The sequence below is a fragment of the Triticum dicoccoides genome, chromosome 2A, assembly GCF_002162155.2.
Source record: "Triticum dicoccoides isolate Atlit2015 ecotype Zavitan chromosome 2A, WEW_v2.0, whole genome shotgun sequence".
NCBI lineage: Eukaryota > Viridiplantae > Streptophyta > Magnoliopsida > Poales > Poaceae > Triticum > Triticum dicoccoides.
Window position 1 is genome coordinate 56,662,057 of NC_041382.1, and position 8,571 is coordinate 56,670,627.

The following is an 8,571-nucleotide window of genomic DNA, read 5'->3' on the forward strand; positions in this document are numbered from 1 at the left end:
CTAACTGTTGAACATGTCGCCTTTTAGTCGGCCAACACTCCGCGCCATACAACATTGCGGGTCAAACCGCCGTCCTGTAGAACTTGCCTTTTAGCTTTTGTGGCACTCTCTTGTCACAGAGAATGCCAGAAGCTTGGCGCCACTTCATCCATCCGGCTTTGATTCGATGGTTCACATCTTCATCAATACCCCCATCCTCCTGCAACATTGACCCCAAATACCGAAAGGTGTCCTTCCGAGGTACCACCTGGCCATCAAGGCTAACCTCCTCCTCCTCACAGCTAGTAGTACTGAAACCGCACATCATGTACTCGGTTTTAGTTCTACTAAGCCTAAACCCTTTCGATTCCAAGGTTTGTCTCCATAACTCTAACTTCCTATTTACCCCCGTCCGACTATCGTCAACTAGCACCACATCATCCGCAAAGAGCATACACCATGGGATATCTCCTTATATACCCCTTGTGACCTCATCCATCACCAATGCAAAAAGATAAGGGCTCAAAGCTGACCCCTGATGCAGTCCTATCTTAATCGGGAAGTCATCGGTGTCGACATCACTTGTTCGAACACTTGTCACAACATTATTGTACATGTCCTTGATGAGGGTAATGTACTTTGCTGGGACTTTGTGTTTCTCCAAGGCCCACCACATGACATTCCGCGGTATCTTATCATAGGCCTTCTCCAAGTCAATGAACACCATATGCAAGTCCTTCTTATGCTCCCTATATCTCTCCATAAGTTGTCGTACCAAGAAAATGGCTTCCATGGTCGACCTCCCAGGCATGAAACCAAACTGATTTTTGGTCACGCTTGTCATTCTTCTTAAGCGGTGCTCAATGACTCTCTCCCATAGCTTCATTGTATGGCTCATTAGCTTAATTCCACGGTAATTAGTACAACTCTGAACATCTCCCTTGTTCTTGAAGATTGGTACTAATATACTCCGTCTCCATTCTTCTGGCATCTTGTTTGCCCGAAAAATGAGGTTGAAAAGCTTGGTTAGCCATACTATCGCTATGTCCCCGAGACCTTTCCACACCTCAATGGGGATACAATCAGGGCCCATCGCCTTGCCTCCTTTCATCCTTTTTAAAGCCTCCTTCACCTCAGACTCCTGGATGCGCCGCACAAAACGCATGCTGGTCTCATCAAAGGAGTCATTCAGTTTAATGGTAGAACTCTCATTCTTCCCATTGAACAGCTTGTCGAAGTACTCCCGCCATCTATGCTTAATCTCTTCGTCCTTCACCAAGAGTTGGCCTGCTCCGTCCTTGATGCATTTGACTTGGCCAATATCCCTCGTCTTCCTCTCCCGGATCTTAGCCATCTTATAGATGTCCCTTTCACCTTCCTTCGTGCCTAACCGTTGGTAGAGGTCCTCATATGCCCGACCCCTTGCTTCACCAACAGCTCGCTTTGCGGCCTTCTTTGCCATCTTGTACTTCTCTATGTTGTCTGCACTCCTATCCAGGTATAGGCGTCTGAAGCAATCTTTCTTCTCTTTAAGCGCCTTCTGGACATCATCATTCCACCACCAGGTATTGTAGAAAAGTGGAGTGTCAATCCACTTTTCTACAATACAAAAAATAGATCTAAGCAACTCGATGAGCTCAGTTCAAAACATTTTGTAACAGCAGTAGGTTAAGTTAATCATGCTCTATACAAACAAAAGTGTGACATAGCTGTCCAGAAACATACTACAGAAGTTTTACTTTCTGAAGATTGAAAACCCATTGACAGCTCCAAAGCACGCATAAACAAAATATGCATATATGCAGGGATCTCAAGTGACAACTGCTTGATCCCCCAATTCACTTAGCTACACTTTTGGGCACCGTAATACAGATTATTAGTACTGTGCACATTTTGCAAGCATGTCATGTGTGCAGGGGTGATCAGCACGGTGTTTATCAACACCATGTGCAACCAACGTTGTGAAGGGATTTTGCTTGCAATTTGAATTGTTTTTCAAGCTTCAGCAAAAATGGCGTCGGGGCAAGTCTAGAACTGGCCGATTTGGATCAAACTGCCAGTTCCGCATTTGCCGCAGCCACGAATCGAGAAGGTCGAGCCCTTGAGGTGACTTTACACTCGAATCCGACTGTCCCATACTCCCATTCCCATGGCATTTGCCGTTCGAGCCCAGCGGGTGGGACTCTGATCCGCCACCGCAGCAGCAGCAGCAGCAGCAGGCGGACGAGAACCGCTGATGTCGTGGCCCGACATGGCACAGGAGGACGAGCTTGCCGCGGCTGCGGTGAAGGAGGATGCAGCTGCCGTGGAAAATATGGGGAGGAGGATGCAAGGACCTTAGCCTGACGAAACTGAAGAAATCATCATCTTTACTGTAGCTGCATCTATTTTCGTTATTGTCGTCCACCGTTGTCGTCCGATCTGCATGAGGGTTCTTGACGCTTCATACCATTTCACTCAGAGCCGCAGATTTTCCATCCAATGGCCGGCGACAGCGCAGATGTCACTATTTACTTTTCCGGCAAGAGCACATGCTATCAGTGTTTCATGTCACTTTTCTTAGTCTTTTGTAAGGCTATTAATGCCACCATTTGGGATCGGAAGCATCATAACTTGTAATAGGGGTAAACCCCATGCGGCTGTATTCCAGCCAGTGACAAACCCTAGCTACAACAGTACTTCCAAATCGGAGAGAAACGGCCTCCTCAATTGGCATATTTTCTGTTCTTGTATCTTGTTTCTGCATTTCATCTGACAACTCTAGTTAGAACCTGTCAATTAAAACCATTCAGCTGTGCATCAAGTGCTACCGCTGGCGATGTCCACGTCGGTAGCTGGCGATGTCCACGTCGGCAAGGGACAAAAAAGGATTTTTCAGGCCCACCATGTTGTTCGCTTTTTATTCTAACCACGATGTCCACCTGTGCCGAAGGGAGAGAGAGAATTTTACTGCACCGAAGGGAGAGAGAAAGGAGTGAAACTCAATCCCCTCCCCTCTCTGTCACTTCTCCTTCTCCCGTGCTCTCCTTTTTGCCGCCGCCTTCGCCGGCCGGCTCTGGCGAAATCCGGCGGTCTCTAGCATCGTGCTTGCTATCAATCTCTCCTCTGCTCGTGCTCTATATGATCCACCGTGTCGATTTGTCGATCCCACACTCTTGTGGCTGCCCCCATCGGTTTGCCCGTCCTAGAGTTTCAGTGCGGTCGACCTCCTCGTCGCCGGCGATGCTCCGGCGCGTTGGTCCGGCCGTCTTCGCCTCGTGCCCACCCATCGCGCCGTCGACTCCTCCCCGAGCTCCTCCCTCTTCTTTGTGAGCGGTGGCCGATGTAGCCCCGCCTCCACACTTGTATCAGCGGCCCAAGGAGGAGTTCCAGAGCTCAAAACGCGCCGGTGGTCCACGACACCGTCACCGTCTTCCTTGGCAGAAGCAGCGCGGGCCGCAGAGACAGCTGGCTCCGTCCTGTTCTCGCATCGTTGTCCGTCCGCCCGACGAAGAAGAGGGGTGCCGACAGGAGAAGCACGATGCAGGTACACACGCTCTTGTCTTCTTTCTGAAATTTTCTCGCCTCTCTTCCAGTGCTCTACTCCTAGATCTTCTCATCTTTGTCTATTTGTTTGTGCAGATTTTGTTTCTCTATGCCTACAAGGTGTTTGAAGGAACTCCAAAAAGACTGGCAGGAAGTTGTTTTATCAAGAACATGCATTTTGTAGGTGTTATGTCAGATGATCTAAAGTGTGTATATATCATTTGTTGTGCAGGATTCCAGATTCAGTGTGACAATTTGTGCTTTTGCTACTTCTGGGGTCCTGTATCCTGCATCCACTGAGCTGCTCCAACGTTAACATCAGGTTGGTATTCTCTGCAGCAATGCGATGTTTCTACTTGTTCTAGGATTTTGGAAGTTAATTGCTCATTTGTGCCGACCTAAAAAGCTCAACTAAAGGAAGACATTTATTTATGTGCAAATTCTTTAATTGCTAGAAGAATCTGTAAAGAAGAAAGAAATTTTATCCCATGAGTAATTGATCGAATTTCATGTTTGTAGATTCACATATAACATGTAGGAGTTAATATAAGTGCTACTGTGTGTTTGGCTTTATGTCTTGCATCGTCTCAATACTGAACGTGCAAGTTTCTCGTGGTTAGAACTTTTAGTTGGTATATGTTCCAGGCTCTAAATAAACACACATTATTATGTGCTACATGTGTCATGTAAGAGATGAGGAGTATTATGCTTAGAATAAAATCATTGTCCACCCATTATTAAATTTTATCCAGACGAGCTGCATTCGCAAGTTTTGTTCTCCCCTGGATCTAGGTGTTAGTATGTAGTAAAAGATGTAAAACGAGTGGTCATGCCTCAGCTACCACCTACAGTTTTGAGGTTGATGAGGCAGTTCTAAATTGCTTGCCCACAAACGGATCGAAGTTGCAAAGCCACGGGTGAGGTCCTCCTGTTTGTGAATTTGTTATGCTTTTGGGTGTAGCCATAATATTTGGGGTGGTGTGGGCATGTAACAAATTCACTATATTTAATTTACGTGTACATAGGTTCTGCTATAGTTCTTCAATGGTATCTGCCAGCAGAAAAGAACTCTGAGCTATGCCTAGCAGAACTTAATGTTTCAATGCATTTCTTCTGTGATACCATCAGACGATAACAATTATGCATTGTTACAATTCATCAATAGTTTTGTTAGACTTCTATTTTTCTTGTTCAAAATTTAACTGTATTTCAATATTTGTCCTTCTGCATCAGGAAATGTTTGTTTGAATTGGAGTCTTTGTTATCATTCTCGGTCAAGATTTTGCACATAGTTCGTATATCCAGTCTTCGTTTGGGTGCCCCTTTGTTTTGCACATAGTTGGTATGAGCTGCTCCGGCATCGACTGCGGGTTGGTGTTCTCTCTCTCTTTCTCTCTGCATGACTGCATCTATGCGATATTTGTAAATGTTGACATTTCTACATTCAACTGCGTTATCAGTCATAAAAATGTTGTTTTTTTCTGTTGTGTAGTTGGGAGCAACCTTTTTTCTATGGAGGTGGGAGCATTCTTTCTATGGCTACAATATTTTCTAATCTTGGATGCCGAATTGTGATTTTATGTTGCTATAAAATCGAAGGTACTGGTAGTTAATCTTTGGTACATGGTTGGAATTCATGGTGATAAGTTTCGTATCCATCTTCATGTAAATGCAAAGATTATTCTGTGAACTGTGATTATAGTAGTAACATCCTCCCTTTTCAAAGGTAGCGTATGTGGGAGTTGCGCCTTCCAAATTTTGGTACCATTAATTCAGTATGTACTGACAATTTTCGGCTTCCTACTGTTTGATTCAGGCTCTGCATTTTGGAATACTTGATAGTTATGGACCGCCGGAGTTGGTTGTGGAGGCATGATCAGGTTTCACTCCATGCCTTAATTTTCTGTACATTGTATGCTCAAAGATTTTCATCTGAGGCTTATGTCAAGAGAATCTTGACAAATGAAATAAAAGTGAATTCTTATTGAAAATACGCACGATCCTTTGTATATGGAAATGCCAGTTCTAAGATTAGTTATTAACTGCTTTTAACTTGTTACCAAGTACTTCTACTAAATACTTTTTGTTATTTGTTGCCAAATATGCCTAAAGGTGCCATTGCATTTACTTCTGCTATTAATCATTGACTTGATATTAGAGCTTTGTCGCCTCAATTTATATTTTTCCAAATTGATTTTCTTATGAAATGATAGTTTCTTAGGTGGATATACTTTGTATTAGATCCCAATAAATAAAAGGTGGATTTGCCATGAATATGATCTGGTATTAGTATTGGTCGGGTTCCTACAATATTTGTTCCTCTGATTGAGAAGTAAATGCAATGGTTAGTTACAAAGTACTGATGCAAGAAGTAAATGCAATTGCTAGAAGTAAATGCAATGGTTAGTTACAAAGTATATCCACCTCGCACCTCCTCTCCCCTTGTTTTTTTACCCCCACTGATTGAGAAGCTTTATTAGATTTGGTCGGGTTCCTATGAAAGGTTGACTGAAATTTTGAAGAACAACCCATATACTTTAGTGTTTGTATGTTTATCTTAAATTCTTATGGACTGATCTATGCCCGTAGGAATTTGACTGTTGCATTTGTCGTCTCTTAAAATGGATAATGGACGATGCAAATTTGGTGACTAAACTTCCCGACAAGCTCCCCAGGTCTCTTATCGTGCACTTCTTCCTGCTCATCATGTCTCTAAATCCCAGAAGTATTTTGTCTCCCTTTTCACCATTCTTATAGGAATATTCGGCAAGTAATCCTTTTCTCTCAAATATCTATGTCATCTCATCAGGCATTCAGGCTACAATAGCCAGGGGATTGGAGGTGAGAGATACTGCTTGGACGAGTACTCTCTGACCACGAGCTTTGGGATTTGGTGTTGAATTGTCATGGAATTCTCTATATGCTTGGGCATAATTAGTACATACTCTCTCCTTATTTTGTTTTTGTTCAGGATCTCATGTTAGGCTATTCTTGACATTTTGTTTAACCAAGTGCCTATGAGAGCTGCATAAATAGAATCCATGTTGATATATTTATCTCTGGCCTGAAGAATGTTCATTCAGACATTGATGTCGTAGGATAAAGATGAACTAAAAATAACAATGTGTGGAGAATTAGACAAAACCTATAGAAAGTAGAATGTCAACAGAGTTCAGTTAATATTTTGTTGTGTTTGCTCATTTCAATCATACACACAGGCATATTGCAATTGGGACCTTCACAACACTTACTTTGTGGTGTGTACGCACTTCGACATACGACACCATGGCCAGGTCATTTCCTCTCTACAGCGCGACATGTAATGCTCCAAATTATGTTATTAATACTATACTGGTTCTCTTTCCTCTATTTTTTGGCACTTCGACATACGGCACCATGTTGTTGAACTGTACACTGTACACTCATGCGTTAAACTAACTAAAGTCCATTTACAACTTGTAAATTGTCTATAAGGACTACCTGAACAACAATTGGTCATGCACTATATGTTAATAAATGAATATTTTGCTTGTGTCACTACTAAATTCGATTAAGATACAAGCAAATGCATTAGATAATTAGTCCCGAATATTCAATGTGCTTACTATTGTCCAATCTTCTCTCAGGGAAAGGGGTATGCCTTCTTCTTAGGGCAGCGTATTAAAGCATATACGATATGTTTAGATAGAACCGACGAACTGGTAACAGATGTTCAACATCAACTTTCAGTTTAAGGTTTCAGGATTGCACGTTAACAAATCTCATTCCTAATTCTAAAACAGGACCTTATGAAATCTTGTGTCCAAGACTCCAAGTTTACTGGTCCACTTCCTGATTCTGGACACTTAGATAGAATTAAATCTTATGACTTTTCTTTGTCCCGTTTTACTAGCGGTTTCATGGATTTTCTGCTTGAATTTATTTGGATATTTATCATAGAAATGTATCTAGGATTTGGGGAGATGTTATATTTAATGAAATGAAGATTTAATTTCCAAATTAAAATTTCGCTTTGACTATATGAGGATGTACAACCCACTATATGTTGAACTGATTTGGATCAAGGCGCATTCATTTCCCGTCTACACACTAGAAGCAACAAATTTCCCATCTCACTTTGCTATTTCTTTTATCTTTACACTAGCTTTGGCTGTAATCACATTTGGGTCGCAGGCGACGTGGGTGGTGATTTAGGCTGTCGCGGTAGCGGACACGGTGGCCGATAGATAAGGGCATGGGAGAAGGCATCGTAAAAAGAGTGGCGGGTGGTTCTCACCTTCATCTCCGGAGTCATGTAGATCATGCTCTATGTAAGCATAGCATTCTCCAGGTAGCTTCTCCCTATTGAGTTAATTTTGGGATACCTATTGATGGATGGAACTGGGATACCTATTGAGTTAATTTTGGGATGAAAAAAGAAATCATAGCCGACAGCGTGTGTGCTTCTCAAATGTGTATGCATTAATCACAAGCGCACGAATTTGAGATCTACGGGATTTTATGTTTGTTGGTACTTTATATTGTTTCATGTTATTTCTGATGTTAAGTGACAGCTTGTTGTTTGAATTTTCTTTTTCATTCATGATATGGATGGTAAAATGCTTTGCTTGTTGTCCTTCATTCATAAAGTTCTCAGTTGCATGCATGTTTACCAGCAATTAGAGAAAAAGACACCAAAAGGGGCACCACATGTCTTTCGTCAAGCGTGATGTGCCTCATGTATTTTATGAATGGGATCTGTACTAATGTTGTTGTATTTTTCAAGAAGTAGAACCATGCTCCTGTCAGTATTGTGTTATATCTTTCTTTTTCAAGAAGCAGGACCATGCCCCTGTCAGTCTTGTTCTATTGATGTCCACTCACATGTGCTATTTAGATCCAAAAAATAAAAATGAAAAGGGCGGTCCCCTACCAGGCACCGCACAGATGCCTCTCAAGCGGCGCGCCACGGGCGCGCCCCAACTACTAGTTCGTATTAGTAGCCAGCGATTCTCAAAGGCAATTGGACCGGTGTCAAGCGGAGTTGGCACAGCCGTAAAATCCTCCTTGAGCACAGGTCCCGGCGGC

The 8,571-nt window shown here is 42.7% G+C and overlaps 1 long non-coding RNA gene across 11 annotated transcripts; it reads left to right on the forward strand.

The window, feature by feature from the left end:
* Positions 1–2,928: 2,928 nt before the first annotated feature.
* On the forward strand, positions 2,929–8,037 carry LOC119353189. Of its 11 annotated transcripts, XR_005170351.1 has the most exons (10): positions 2,929–3,505; positions 3,601–3,826; positions 4,738–4,874; positions 4,997–5,103; positions 5,321–5,384; positions 6,094–6,179; positions 6,314–6,441; positions 6,723–6,823; positions 7,131–7,205; positions 7,287–8,037. It is a non-coding gene; the product is annotated as an uncharacterized LOC119353189 (long non-coding RNA). The 11 variants fall into 11 exon arrangements; XR_005170347.1 differs by having other exon boundaries at positions 6,723–7,205; XR_005170346.1 differs by having other exon boundaries at positions 7,131–8,037.
* The last annotated feature ends 534 nt before the right edge of the window (positions 8,038–8,571 follow it).